The sequence below is a fragment of the Lissotriton helveticus genome, chromosome 9, assembly GCF_964261635.1.
Source record: "Lissotriton helveticus chromosome 9, aLisHel1.1, whole genome shotgun sequence".
Lineage (NCBI taxonomy): Eukaryota > Metazoa > Chordata > Amphibia > Caudata > Salamandridae > Lissotriton > Lissotriton helveticus.
Genome location: NC_136070.1, coordinates 173,510,242 through 173,526,600, shown reverse-complemented (window position 1 = coordinate 173,526,600; position 16,359 = coordinate 173,510,242). Strand labels below are relative to the sequence as shown.

Genomic DNA, 16,359 nt, shown 5'->3' with positions numbered 1-16,359 from the left:
TCCAATGAGGAGTTTTCAAGGCTGTGATATGAGGTCCGCGTGGAGCTGCCAGGGCTGCGTCTAGTTACGTCACGCTGTGTTGGTTCTGAGAGGGACCATAACTGGGCTGACAAAGCACCTTTACCCCCTTGTTCAAGGGTCCAGGACTGAAGAAGCACCACTTGGGAGGTAGGACTTGGAGCAGGCAGAGGGTTGGTGCAGGATTCAATATGGTTGGAGCCTTTTCTGTCCCCGAGGCTCTGATCAGGAGGCCAACCACCAAGCCCTCTGGTGGTCCTGGGTTCAAGGTGCAGCTCCAGTCCTTCTTACTCAGGTAGCTGAGCTGCAGAGCTATGGAGAAGCAGGGCAGCAGAGCAGTCGTTTTGAGTCTTCCACAGGTCTAGAAATGATCTGAAGAGCGGGTTGAGGTTCCAATATTTATACCTGGGGCCCACTTTGAAGTGGGAGACGTTTCTGGAGTTTCCCCCTACAGAGGTGTCTGGAATTTCCTGCACCCTGAGTGGGTCCTATTCTATTTGGGTGCGCAAAAGGCTATTGTGAAGTCCATAGTGTGAGCTGAGCCAGTGCCGTTTGAAGTGCAAGTTTGGTGGGTAACAGCTCCACCCCCATCAAGTCAGAGATGGCCCATCCTGCCAACATCGAGGCCTTCTAGTGTGATGCTGTCTGGGAGGAATACACAAAGGCCAGCTGCCAGGTTTCAAATTACAATTCCTCAGACACCAAACTTGAATTTCCTACCTGCTTCCAATTAAAGATTAGCATTTAGTAAATGTGATACGGTAAGCCAGTTTTATCCTATGCAAGAGGTAGATCTCACAGTAGTGAAAAACAAATTTGTGAGTTTTTCACTACCAGGACATGTAAAATGTAAAAGTACAGGTCCAACATTTTAGTTACAATGTGCCCTGCCCTAGGGCTGTTAAGGGCCTACCTCTGAGTGACTTATATGTGATGAAAAGGGAGTTTTAGACTTGGCAAATTGGTTGAGTTGGTAACTGCTGACAGGCTGCAATGGCAGGCCTGAGACATGGTTTACAGGGCTTCTTAAGTGAGTGGCACAATGAGTGGTGCAGGCCAGTGGTTGCATTCAATTTACTGGCACTGTGTATTTGTGATCACTCCCACGTGTTACCTGAGAGATACCTGGTTGTTGCAATTTTCGGTTCACCCGATCAAAGGCCGAAGAAAGATCCATAAATCCTAAAAAGAGGGTACCCCTTCTGGCCATCATGTATTTTTGAATCAGGAGGTGTAAGTGCAACTATTGGTCGATGGTACCCAGACCAGGCCTAACCCCTTACTGAGAGTCAACTATGATGTTCTTCTCTTCAACCCAGTTAGACAACCTTTTTAAAACTACCTGAACCAAAATCTTACCATGTTATCAATGAGCGAAATTGGCCTTTAAGATTTCGGGTACGCATGTACACCATTTTTAAACGCTTGCACTATGATGAATTGGGACCAGGAACTTAAGGGGCCAATTGATGCAGCAGCATTTAAGATATTTGTCAACAAGCGCATCCAGATGGCTCCATCACTTTTAAGAAGATCAGCCGGCACACCGTCTGGCCCAGTGTCCTTATTACATGCCAGGCGCCTGATAGCACAAGAATCATCAAAGATAGAAAAAGGAACATAAGAAGGGCTACTAGCCTTCATAACAGTTAGAGACCAGTAACTCCATTCTATCTTCGAAAGAATAAACTTGGGAGAAATGGTCAAACCATTTGACTTCCGATATTACGGTGGCCAGACTTGACATAGTATCCTCAGCCAAGAAAGGATGACTTAAGACTCTGCAAAATGCTGCACAGTCATTAGAATCACCAGCTCAAACTAGCTGATACCAAATATCGTCTCTAAGAATGTTCTTTTTCTTCTTCCGTACGTCCTTAAAGTAAATTCTTAAGCTCAGAATCTCCTCCCTGTTTCTTGGGTAGCATGTAAGGGCTGTTTTTAAGGCACCATGGGCTTTAGATCATTCCTCATTAAACCACCGAGGTCTACTAGAAACAGAATGGCCTCGACTAAGGGCAGTAAGGGCAAGCCTTACCCCAGCACGGAGTGCCGAGAAGGCGGTGAGGTAATCCTTTGGACAAAGGTCAGGGTTAAGACAGTGTTCCACCTCTGAGCTTAACTTCTTAAACAGAATCCAACAAAGTTCCTCTGGAATAATTGTAGCCTACCTTAGGCATCTACCCTGCTCCGTGGAAGTCAAATGTTGAAGGCTAGAGATCAGTGATGGAAGGCGCTGACTCTGATAGTACCAGAGGTTTGTGATAACTCCACCCTGTCCATTTAGCCTGGTAACCAACCTAATGACTAGAGAGTGACATAGAAATCATGATATAGTCCACAATTTATTTTGCCTCTCTACCTACATATATGAGAGCTACCTGAGCACTGGGTATTAACCAAGTTCTGTGAATAAATCAGGCAGTCTAACTGCTCCCTTTGAGGAGAGTGTTCAAAGTGGGGACTCCTCTTTGACAAAGGGGTCCTGAAAGACAAAACAAGGTCCTAGTAAAGGGTGGATGTTAAAGTCACCCATAACCACTATTGAGACCTTTTTAGCTGGATTAGCGCCACAGGGGATGATAGAGTTCTTAAATTTCTCCATGACGAGCCTGTTTTAAAAATGGCATCAGAATGGGGATAATGACCATTAATTAGGGTTGTTAGCATTCATAATCCGGGAATTATCTAGAACGGTGAATAAAACCGCCCTTACATATGTGCAGGTTGTCGCCAACTCAATCGTTACACAACCTTGCCTTGGCTCGCGGTGAGGGTGTGGTATATAAATAAATAATACCGGATCTAGGTTTGTCTGGACATAGCAATAACAGATAGCTCAATAAAATAAGAGTCAAGATTCGAGGTAGTAGGAGTTTGCAGGTTTAATACAGCATAAAGGACAGGAACAGGACAACCTGCACGGACAAGATCTGGGATGAGCGCGCTCCAGGATAGGACAGGAAGGAAGGAAGGATAACTTTAATAACAAATGCATAACATATATATACTAAAACAGTTACATTACAGTGAATTACAGTAGGCGGAGCAGTGGGTGTGGTCAATAGCAGTCGCGAAAGATAAGGCATAAAAGTGGGTGTAACAGGGCGTATACATAGACATGTGATGTAAACGTAACAGAGTATGTCATAAATGGGGCGGAAATATGGAGGGGGCTACCTAAGGAGCCGGGACCTCTAACCTAATGGTGCGCGCAAACTGACAATGACGTGTTACTAGGAGAAGCTGGGGGCTATGAACTCTGTGCTAGGAGCAGAGACTGAAGTCTGGAGAGTCAGGGCGACATGTGCCTAAACAATATCTAGTATCTGATGTTTAGAGAACATGTTGATATAAACTAAGAGTCAGGAGGGGAAAGGCTAACAGACTCTAAGACTGGAGCATGCATTATTCTACATGTAGTGCGTGATAAAGAATATTAAATGACCATTAAATGCAGTATTTCTCTTACATGGAGACGTAAAGGCTAGACAATGACGGAAACTATTGATGCGATTCAGTAGCTTAGGAATGCAGAGAAGGAGGGCTGGACTGATAACTAGAATCATAACATACTCTTGGCAGACTCGTAGGCAGAGCCAGGCTGAGCCGGGCACTGTGAGGCGGGAAGTAAGTGAAGGGTCAGGAACACAGGTGGGGGCTGTATCGCTCCTCAGCGAGGGTTCAGGAGACAGAAGCTGAATCTGGTGTCCGGGCCCTTTTGAGGCCTAGAAACGGGGACTTTACAATGAAATAACGTGCACACTGAGAAACGTGGCAACGCAACTTTACATAGGCCTGATATTCGTAGTATTCACGAGAACTGGAAACTGGCATACTAGAGATGGACACAACTATAATTGCGTCTTTAATCAAACATGGGGGATACATATGCATATTTAATCATGCACACATAACATAAGATGGAGGACACGTAGGGACACAGAACATGGCAAAATTTACTTTTCCACATTCCCTCCTTGTCACTACGTTTCCATCAGGAAACATCAATATTCATGATACCATCTATCATTTCATACAGTATCATTTGCTCGTCTCGAATTTTCTTGGAACTGGATTTAGGACGGGACTTGGGACTAGGAACACAAGAGGTAGCACAAATGCCGCAAATTGCAGGGCCACATTGTAAACAGAGGCAGCAACTGAATATGATCGCTACTGCAATACCCAGAAATGACAATACTTTCCATCCCCAGGCGGAAATTGTATTCCAGAACCACCCGGACCATGTCCAGGTGCCTGGATTTTGGTGTAACATATGGGCAATATTATGGAGTCTGGTTATAGCTGAATAAACAGACGGCGCGTTATTAGGAATGAAAATGCAGCAACTAGATCCGATGACTCTACATGCCCCGCCCCTATCGGCCAGTATGACGTCAAGGACGAGACGATTCTGGAGCACGACAATTCTCATAAAGGATTGTTCTTCGGTTAAGTTACCTAGAGCAGAAGTAGTCTCAATCACTACTGCTTCAAGTGTTCTGGTTAATCTACGTATCAGTTTACTATTCACGACAGTACCTAAGTAGGGGAAGACACCTTTATTGATATCTATGTATTGCTCTAGAGCAGTTTCAGTATAATCGACAATCGGGAGATTTCTCTTGTGTCTAGTATGTACTAGGTGGGAATTCCTATGATAGTCCGGTGGGGCTAGAAAAACTGGTGGCAGTAGGAAGGCAATGTAACAGGTTCCCTCCCAATCGAGGGGCAGACGAACATATGCGGTTTGACCACAAACAAAATAGGAATGACGTGAAGCTTTGAAAATAGATTTCCCACTGTCACTATACTTGACAATAGTAGTACAATCACTATGGCCTGCATGTACGGAACCATTATTTCGGACACATAATTCACCTTTGACTGGTAATACTGACATAGCAGGTAAGTCTGGAGTAGAATCAGACTGAACATTCAGGACCATAAAATTCGAAGAATAATTACCCAAATTATAAACTTCATTTTCTAGATCTAACCCTGTTCTGTGGGGAAGACCTTGCTTGTCTGGGAAACATGTACTGTTAAGTAAAGACATATCTGTTGAGGATGACGTTAACGTGGACCATGCTCCACACGAACCGTTATGTGAGAATGGATAAGGAAAGAGTGGCAGAACTCCCTTCGGTGTCTGGAAAGGGGGGAGTCGACCACACACCCAACAATTAGTGGCATTGCTGGTCTGGTGTGAATAATGTAACATGCGGATGAAGGAATTATTACGCATAGCAAGACGATATGAGAGTTCATGAGGAGGCAGATCACTAAACGTGTGCTCTACTGTAACATTAGCAGACTTATTTACATGAGAAACTGGAAAATACAAATAAAATGCATAACTGGTGCAGGAAATCATAATGCTAAAATATAGCAGAAAACATAAAATAATAGTGCAACTTCTAGAGTTCTCACTAACTCTCTCTCTGTGGGGGTCTATTATATACATGTCAGAAACCGGTCTAACCGTTTCACCTAGGGGAGGACTTAGACAATCAAACTGGCTGACTTATTTTACTAGACCTTAATTTAAGCTTATACTCCTGCTGCGGAGTTTTCTCTAACAGGGAAGGGTTCGTAGCAATGTCTTTTGCGGGACAGTCCTTAAGAATAGTACTTTGGCAGTTTTTAGAATCCTCGGAAATGTTCTTTGAAACAGGTTTCAGTCCAAAAAATCTTTTCACATGTGACAAATGGACCCAGCCCTTCCTGCCTTCCAACTTGACGGCAGTACGGGTGGCCAGGAGGACCAGTCGGGGTTCCTTCCAGCGAGGCTCCAGCGGACTTGAACGATCAAAGTTCCTGACAAGAACCATGGATCCGGGAACGATTTCATGCGGTGCCACCTCGGTATTGTCTGGAAATGCGGCAGCAACCTGTGAACGACAAGAGTTGAGGGCAGACATCAAGGAAGCTAGGTAATCTGTCAGCATATTACTTGAAACATCGGTAATACTTCGGGGTCTAGGTGTACCCCACATGTTAGGGGGGCGGCCGAATACGACCTCATAAGGGGACAGACCTGATCTGGAATGTGCGACCATGCGCATATAAAACAGAGCAACTGGCAGAGCTACTAGCCAGTCTACACCTTTCTCTTTACATACTTTTGCAATTCGAATTTTCAGGGTCTGATTATGTCTCTCTACGAGACCGGCTGCTTCAGGATGGCGTACACAATGGAACTTCCACTGGTACCCTAACAACAGGGAAATATGTTTCATAAGCTCGGATGAGAATGGCTGACCGTTATCAGAATATACGACTCTAGGGAGTCCGTAGCGGGGGAAGAATTCACGAACCAACTGCTTGGCAGTGGTCGTGGCTGTGTAATCTGGGACTGGATATGCTTCTGTCCACCTGGACAAAGCGCATACAACTACGAGGACATACTTGAAACCTCGACATCGCTCCATCTGAATATAATCCATCTGGAGGACTTCAAAAGGGTGGTCAGGGGGCTGGAATCCACCTTGTTCCACCGGGACACTTTTACCTGGATTAAACTGGCAACATATCATACAGGTACGGACCTTCTGCTTGGCTGCAGCTCGTAAATGCTTGTTGAACCAAATGTTCTGGATACTATCTAACATAGCTTTTTCTCCTAAATGTGCTGGACTATGTGCGGTATTGATAATGACTTGAACCATAGAGTCGGGGAGAAACCATGTGGCTTTACCCTTCGTTACCCATCCCTGATCTGTCTGGACCCCTCCTTGTTCGGACCATTTCTTGATTTCATCGGGAGTAGCATGTAACTGGATATCTATGACATCTTGAGTAGGGTCCTTAACTGTCATACATGTAGTCTGTTCTAGAGTGGATGTCGGTGTCTTGTTAACTGGAATGTCTGGTGTCTGTGCTGTAAGCTTGGCTGTGCGATCTGCTAGATCATTACCTTGAGAAATAATGTCAGTAACTTTCGTATGTGCTTTGCATTTCATAATAGCAATAGATGTCGGTAAGTGTATGGCATCTAACAGAGCTTGAATAAGGAGACCATGCTGAATCTTGGTTCCATGAGAAGTCATGAAACCTCTCTCCTGCCAGAGCACTCCGAAGTCGTGTACGACTCCAAATGCGTAACGTGAATCTGTGTAAACATTAACTTTCAGGTTCTTGGCGTGTATGCAGGCTTGAGTCAGAGCAACTAGCTCTGCTGCTTGAGCAGACAGGGTGTCAATACGGTGTGTTTCTATAACTTCAGTGTCTGTAGTCACTGCATACGCGGCTACTAGTTCTCCTGTACTTGTTCTCATACATGAACCATCCACATAAAGTGTCAGGTCGGGATCTGGTAATGGAATATCTGTCAGATCTTGTCTTGGCTTAGTCATAGTGTTAACTACTTCCACACAGTCGTGTGTGGCAGAATTTGAATTAACTGACGGTAACAGTGTGGCAGGATTTAAAACGTTGCAGCGTCTGATTTCTATGTGTGGCTGGAACAGTGTCAATTCATAACCTGTTAAACGTGCAATTGTCAAGTGCTGAGTCTGTGTTCGGTTTAAAAGAACTTCCACGGAGTGTGGAACTTGTACTGTCAAGGAATGTCCTAATACTATGGAATCACTTTGTCTGATAGCTAGTGCTGTGGCTGCAACTGACTTGAGGCACGCAGGCAGAGCCTGGGCTACTGGATCTAATGTGCTCGAAAAATAAGCACAGGGCTTGTATTGTCCTGCTTGATCTTGTGTGAGAACAGATAATGCTGTACCTTCACGTTCAGTGACGAAAAGTGTAAAAGGCTTACTGTAGTTCGGTGTAGCTAGAACTGGAGCTTGGCATAGAGCTTTCTTTAACTCGTTGAAACTAAGTGTATGTTCAGATGTCCAAGGGAGGACAGTCGATACGGCTGCCTCCTGTCTCGTTAACTGTATCAGTGGCTTGGCTAGAAATGCATACTGAGGAATCCATTGTCTGCAATAAGAAGTAAGGCCGATAAAAGCACGTACCTCCTTCTGGGTCTTGGGCTGAGGAAGACTCGCTATTAACTGGATACGGTCAGGTGTCAACTGCCTACCCCTCTTGGACAGTAAGTGGCCTAAGTAGATCACTTGCTGGACACAGAATTGAAGCTTAGAAGGGGACACCTTGTGCCCCATCTCGGCAAGGAAATACAAGACTGCAAGGGATGCTCGCTCGCAAGCACGTTCAGAACGGGCTGTGATCAGTAGATCATCGACATACTGGAGCAGGGCAGTGTCAGTTGGCATGTGAATATTGTCTAGTTGTCTCTTAAGTGCTTGACTGTAAATACTTGGACTTTCTGTGAAACCTTGAGGAGCTCGTGTGAACATATAGCTCCTTCCATTTAAACAAAATCCGAAAAGAAACTGGCTGTCTGGATGAATGGGGACACTGAAAAACGCGTTCTTGAGGTCTATGACTGAAAAAAATGTGGCTTCAGAATCAATGGCTGTCAATAGGGAAGAGATATCTGGGACAACTGGGTACTGGGGAATAATACATTTGTTGAGTTCCCGAAGGTCAATCACTAATCGATATACTGGGGGTGCATTTGGATCAGTACGTTTCATGACTGGAATGATCGGAGAATTACATACATTGGAGTCAGTTTCTACAACTACTCCTTGAGCGATGAGCTCGTCAATAATTTTGGATAAGGCTGCTACAGCCTCAGGTGGCAATCTGTATTGTCTGATTCGTGGTAACACTACACCTGGCTTGAGAGTCACACGATGGGGTGTGATTTGCATATAACCAACATCAGTTGGACCTTGTGCCCATAGATGCTGCGGAACATTGGACAATCTTGGATCAAAATCTCGTAATACATAGTGACCCTTGAAGTCACGTAGGAACAATCGTATTCCCTCTGGGGAGCAGCAAATAACTGCACCTAATTCTTTCAGTGTTTTAATGCCTAATACATTTTCTGGGCATGACTTCGTAAGTAACAGATCAGTAGTGCGGGACAATGGACCTACTTCTAGAGTAACTGGCTGAGATATCTCATTTACAATAGGCTTTCCTGAAAATCCAAGGGAAACATTTCTTGAGCCTGAGAGCGGAGCCCCTGGAACTTCGGCGTGACTGATGGTGGTCCTACTTGCCCCTGTATCAATCAAAAACTTTCTGTCTTTCCCTAATACTTGACTATGAACATAGGGACCTTCTTGATCTACAGGTATCTCGATGAGAGGCAAGCCTACCTCCCTCTCTAGGCTGTTTCATGAGTACGGCTGATACTCTGGATACTCGGACTGTGCATACTGGTACATCTGCTGTGTAACATGCTGTGTTGCAGCAATAGGCTGCGGTGCTGGAACTGTCTGTTGTACATTCTGTGGCTGAGAAGTCTGTGAAACTTGTTCTTGTCTAGGCGGACGTGGTCTTTCTTTAGTCTTACCAGTAGCTATATTATGTTTCAGAACTGCACACTCGTTTATGAAATGACCTGGCTGTTTACAATAATTGCAGGTCCCTTTAACGGGAACTGCAGAATGACTGGCTTGATTCGTACCCCTCTTCTGACTGTCTTGAGGAACAGATTGTGCAACTAGTACTTTCATTTTCGTGTCTTTCATGCGTTTCCTTTCGTGATCTTGTTCTTCTCTGATTCTATTCTGGTGGTATTGAAGCATCTGTAACATCTGGGACGGGGTATTAGCTTGCCAGGTACTTTCGACTTTCAAAACTCGATTCTTAACTTGTGGACTTGAATTCTCGACTAATTTAGTAACAAAAAGATGAGGGTATGACTCGCTACTTGTCTTGAGGCCACTGTTAATACTAAAGCATTTCTCGAATCTAGAATAAAAATCACTAGTGTCTTCATCTTGTTTCTGTTTACAGGCTGAGATTGCATCCCAGTCTTCCTTTTTAGTGGCTAATAATCTTGGCAAAACTTGTATTAACAGTTCTGGTAATTCTTTACATTTCTCTCCTAGACCGGTACCTGGTACTCGTATCTTATCTTCAGCTTCGAGAACTGCCCAATCGATCTTTTTCTCTCCCACCTCCCAATCTTTTTCCTTGAGTTTCTCGTATACCCCTGCGGGCAACAGGACCTTTAACATTTTAATAATATCTGGATACGTGTATTCTCCCATACGGAGCATGTCCTTTAATTCTCGGTGGAACCCTGCTGGATCTTTATCGTGACAGGGAATTAATTTCTTCATCTCTAAGAGTTCCATCTTTGTAATCGGGTGTAAACAAACACTCGTTGCATTTCACCATCTGTTGTCCTGACTGGGTGTACTTCTCGTAACGGGTTCTGTCTATCTATGTAAAAGGGTTTACTTTCTGGGGGTGAGACATGAACAAAATGCGGGTTCAAAAACGTTCTATATTTGTGGCGCTGTTCTAGAATGACACTAATTAAATCGGTACCTAAACCTTTCCATCTATACTGGAGTAACTCGTTCAGGACATCGTGTAACGGACCTGGGTCAGAGTGTTGACCCTCATACAGAGTAATGAGGTGCTGGATCATATACATACCCACCAGTCGTTGCTCGGCTGGAGGCAGTTTCAGAAACATTTGTGCCACTATTTCGTCTGGAAAAGTGGTAGAATCAGTAATCCATCGGACTGCTGATCGGGCTAGTTCTGGCTCATGCATAGTACTTAATTCACTATAACCGATTCGTGATTTCAGAATATGATCGGTAGCTTGAAATACTTGTTCCAGAGAACCTTGTTCTGGTGCTGGATGATGTAAAACTGACTTGTGTTCTAGGCGCAAATGGCGATCTGGAAATCTAGATTTTCCTACATACGCTATTCTAGCGGGATTCTCGTCCTCTACCTCTTCAGTAGAGTCATTTTCTTTCTCGCTTACTTGTGCTGCTTTACATTGTTCGTGTAACTTTAGTATTTCCTTACAAATTTTCTTGTACATACTCTCTATACTACTGATAGTCTTGTGCTTACCCTCGGCTATATTATCACTCCACCTTGTCAGGATTCTCATTTCGGCCGGATCTTTAGTTGGGTAATCTTGTTCTCTTATTAGACAATTAATCAGAAACTTTAATATCATAAGCTGGATCTCAGCTTTCCTTTGAGACATGGCTTCGCCAATACTTTCTGGATCATCCCCTGTACGGATGAAACGATATATTCTGTCTAGATCTCCTTTCATATCCGGTAGGGTGTCCAAATACCCGGTCACCTGTCTTACACGGATGGAATATATAACTGTACTATCATCACCTGCAACTGGATCATAGCGGCATTCAGTGAGAGCTCGTCGGATATCTGCAACGGACTTATATTTGGGCGTGCGCTGTAACGCACATTCATGTAACTCGGCCAACGTTCTACGTTGGTGTGGTGGCGGGGTACCAGGAGGACCTCCTCCTGCTGCCCCTAAACTGGAATCATCGACTGATACTCTTCGTGCTGGCAGAGTGGGAAATTGTAATGTTGGCTGGACCGGGGGTACCGTAGCAGGTACTCCGGTGACTGGAGGAGCAGGATTTACATTATTTACAGGAGCTGGCGGAACAGGATTTGCATATTCTGGGACTGTGTTGTCCAAATAGGACGAAATAAAAATATCAGCTGCGGTCGGTTTGTGACGTAGCTTGGTCGGAACTAATGGTGGCGGAAAATTACTGGATGCCTCCGGGGTCGCTTTTGGCAAGCCCTCGGCAAGAAGAGGATACATACCCTTGATGAGGGCATTCCTCTGTCTGTCTGACTGTTCTGTTTTAACTCGTTCACCTATCTCGATTAGTTCCCTTTCTTGGGCTCGTTCTAAGGATTCTCTACTTAGTTCTGACTTTCTGATTTCTTTTTCGGTTCTCTTATGAGATTCTTTGCGCCATAACTCGATGGCATCTTTCTGTGACTGTCTGGCTTTCTTTTTCCATAATGCTTCTTCTACTCTCATGATGCACTCGGCATCCCACGTACCTGATACGGGCCATCTATACTTTTCCTCTAACTCTTTGGTATACTCTACCCATAAATCTAGATATAATATGGCACTTATGCCATGCTTCTGATACATAAAATGACCTGGACTGTCCCTAGGCGGGACAGGAACTGCTGCTTCTAGCAGACCTTTTCTGGTTTTTAACTGACGTAGTTTAGAAAATAAGGGCATAACTGAACTGTAATCTAGACACAATACAATACACAATGAACACGATAATTACTCCACATTCATACCACGACATTAAAATACATGAAGAACATTTAAAATAACAGTTCGAACAGAATACTACCTGGAATACTGAAAACAGAATACATGAATTTTCTCGAGAAACAGAACTGACTAGAACAGAAACTAGATGTACTGCTAAAACAGTACGAAACTTACCGGTCTCATAAAGAGACACGTTAGGACCCGCATCCACCAAAGTGGACACTTCGTTGTGGATCTGTGTACCACCAACCCACGGACCAGAGTCAATTAGATTGACCCTGTCTAGATACTACCCCAGCAATGGTACTCACCGGGCAGCAAGAACGGAAGGCCTCGGACTGGACTGGACTGCTTCGACGCCGGACGGACGAACTTCGGGCTTCTGTTACGGGTGGGCCTCCGGATACCTCGGACCTTGGACTCTCGGCTTGGGCTCTGGTCGGGACTCGCCGCGTTCCTCCACCGCCTCGTCTGGATGCTGGACCGCCACCTCCGTCTCCTCCGTGGGCCTGAGGGATACTTGAAGCAGAAATATCTGCACGTGCACGGTATGGTTCCGTCACGGCTGCAGAGGGTCAGGGGGCCGGCGTGGCTTCACCGGCGCGTGGGGAAAGGGCAAGTCCCTATTCGGGCGCCATTATGTGGTATATAAATAAATAATACCGGATCTAGGTTTGTCTGGACATAGCAATAACAGATAGCTCAATAAAATAAGAGTCAAGATTCGAGGTAGTAGGAGTTTGCAGGTTTAATACAGCATAAAGGACAGGAACAGGACAACCTGCACGGACAAGATCTGGGATGAGCGCGCTCCAGGATAGGACAGGAAGGAAGGAAGGATGACTTTAATAACAAATGCATAACATATATATACTAAAACAGTTACATTACAGTGAATTACAGTAGGCGGAGCAGTGGGTGTGGTCAATAGCAGTCGCGAAAGATAAGGCATAAAAGTGGGTGTAACAGGGCGTATACATAGACATGTGATGTAAACGTAACAGAGTATGTCATAAATGGGGCGGAAATATGGAGGGGGCTACCTAAGGAGCCGGGACCTCTAACCTAATGGTGCGCGCAAACTGACAATGACGTGTTACTAGGAGAAGCTGGGGGCTATGAACTCTGTGCTAGGAGCAGAGACTGAAGTCTGGAGAGTCAGGGCGACATGTGCCTAAACAATATCTAGTATCTGATGTTTAGAGAACATGTTGATATAAACTAAGAGTCAGGAGGGGAAAGGCTAACAGACTCTAAGACTGGAGCATGCATTATTCTACATGTAGTGCGTGATAAAGAATATTAAATGACCATTAAATGCAGTATTTCTCTTACATGGAGACGTAAAGGCTAGACAATGACGGAAACTATTGATGCGATTCAGTAGCTTAGGAATGCAGAGAAGGAGGGCTGGACTGATAACTAGAATCATAACATACTCTTGGCAGACTCGTAGGCAGAGCCAGGCTGAGCCGGGCACTGTGAGGCGGGAAGTAAGTGAAGGGTCAGGAACACAGGTGGGGGCTGTATCGCTCCTCAGCGAGGGTTCAGGAGACAGAAGCTGAATCTGGTGTCCGGGCCCTTTTGAGGCCTAGAAACGGGGACTTTACAATGAAATAACGTGCACACTGAGAAACGTGGCAACGCAACTTTACATAGGCCTGATATTCGTAGTATTCACGAGAACTGGAAACTGGCATACTAGAGATGGACACAACTATAATTGCGTCTTTAATCAAACATGGGGGATACATATGCATATTTAATCATGCACACATAACATAAGATGGAGGACACGTAGGGACACAGAACATGGCAAAATTTACTTTTCCACAAGGGGGAAGGTATCCCTGGCCAAATAAAATGGGCAACAGGTTTCTTGAAAACCTAGAACCTGTAAAGATGTATAAAATCTAGCCAGGTTGGATCTCTAAATTTGGCTTCTAAGCCGGATATATTCCAGGAAAGAAACCACAGCTGATCACTGATGTGAGGCTCCAAAGGGCGCACCCCCTCACCCCCCCCAACTCTTCTTCTGCTGGTCTCTTCTCTGCCCCAGGTTCAATACTGGGTAGTCAGTCTAACCCCTCCAGGGAACCAAGAATCTCAAAACTATTAAAGGAGGTAAAATGGGCAAGGTTTTCCCCAAAAGGCCCATGGTGGAACCATGAGGAGCCCTGAAATGATGGAGACTGTTCAGCCCTGGACCACAGCAAGTAAAGCAAACAGACGTTTACCAGGCAGGCTTACATTGTGTAGCTTGAGAAGCCTGAGGCACCCGGGAATAGTGGAGGCCAATCATCACAGATCCATTCTCAGCTTGTAGATAAATCCCAACGAGCGCACCACAATGCCCGATCCCTCTAAACCATGGGAGGAAGCCAGAATTCTGGTGCAGCCCACCTGTTAAAATTCATCACAATGCAATCACCTTTTAACAACTTGGGACCTCAGCCAACCCACCCCACTCTATGTACCATATTTATCTGCGTGTGGATGCTACCTTCAGGGACAGCCAGTGTGATCCCTTGTTCTTAAACTGTAAAAACCCCTTGAAAGTATTTGGGTTAATTTAAGGCACAAGTGCAAAAAGAAAAAATGAGGGACTGAATGCTGAACATGTGCTCACTGTGCTACTGGATTCAAGCTAGCCTGGCTGATGAGTTGTGATACCCCGAAACCGGCCTGAGGATGCTTCTTTCCGTTCCAGGGAGGACCTGGCCTGGCAGTACAGGCTGGACTGTTCCCATGGGGAGCAGGATCGAGACTGATCTGCATATGATTATCTCCAAACTGGGGTGGCATGGTGAGCAAAAAAAAATATGGATTAATCCCAGATCTGTGAATGGGGTGAATGTTTGATTTGTTCAGCATTCCTTCCATCATCTGTTCTTTTTGATTTAATTGAAGGCACATCCACTAGCACCACCTCATCGGGTTGGAATCAGGCAGAAGGTTAAAAGGTTGCCTCTGCGGGAGAGGGCCCCTGGACGGATCTCCATGGGAGGTGCATGATAAACCTCAGTATGGACCCCAGATTGGATGTCCTTAGTAGTGTCATTTCTTAATGTCACAGAGGGAAGATGAAATTTGTTTTATGTGGACTCATGTTCATGCTCATTTGAAGGCCCCCCTTGTCTTACTGGCATGGGGCAGGAGCAAGACCTGTGGCAACCGTAGAAGCCCCGTTGAGGGGACAGAACAAAAGGTCCCCATTGGTGGGGACGTCCAACAGTGTGGCCCCAGTGCCGGTGGGCAGTTGTGTAGGAAGGTGGTACATTAACAGTGGGATGGATGGAGCAATACTCTTTCCCTAAGCTTAGCCAATAGGCCATTATTGAATCTGAGTAGATCCGACACCCTTGTACTCAAAGAAAGTACGACGTCTTTAACAAACTGAAGTTCGACTCTAAGATGTACAACCAGGCTCTTGATGTCATCTGGGCAGCCAGGGTCGACAAGGACTGGATCAGGACCAGCTCCCTGCTGTGTACTGGAACAAGTTAGATCAATAAGGGCAGGGCCATGAGAAGGTGGAGGTAGTTCAGTAACCTGGGGGTCTTGAGGGGGCAGCGCGCCAACTGACAAGGGGCCAGTAACAATGATGGATGAGGGGTACATAACTGTGTCCACAAGTCCTGACTCTTTCCCCAAATGATTTACAGGTCCAGAGGAATCTTTGTCACATAGGCGAGCAACTGGAACATTGTCCTTCCCCTTGTAACAATGAGTGATCTTGGTTTTCGCTTTCCTAGGTACAAATGTGGCAGGGACAGATCTCCCACTACTAATCATGTCCTCAACTTCCACAATGAATTCATTAATTTCTTGAAGAGTATAGTTCTCAGCTGAGTGGCGCTTGCAGATTCGGGCTCCTTCCCAGCACCCAGAGGGTTATCAGACGCTTTTCTTTTCCCTATAGCGTTTAAGAGCAGCACGGGTAATATGCAGGGCAAATGCAAGACACACCCAGGCAGTCAGGCAATCAAGCAGTCAAGTGGGTCAAGGTCATAAGAGAATAAAGAAAACAAGCCCTGCTTAGAAAGACGCAGTCACAGAGAGTAAGCTCACCAATCAATGGTCAACTGATGTCGAGAACAAAGCCAAGGGGGTGGCCTGCTCTTGGATCGGTCTCGGCCCGGGCACATCCCGCATAGCTGGCTTGCAGGAGCGCCTTTGACCTCGTTAAGGGA

The 16,359-nt window shown here is 45.3% G+C and overlaps 1 protein-coding gene across 4 annotated transcripts in view; it reads left to right on the top strand.

Moving 5' to 3' along the window:
• The window catches only part of POLE2 (DNA polymerase epsilon 2, accessory subunit), a 490,721-nt gene that overhangs the window by 425,198 nt on the left and 49,164 nt on the right, over window positions 1-16,359 (top strand). The gene's annotated exons all lie outside the window — the stretch shown is intronic.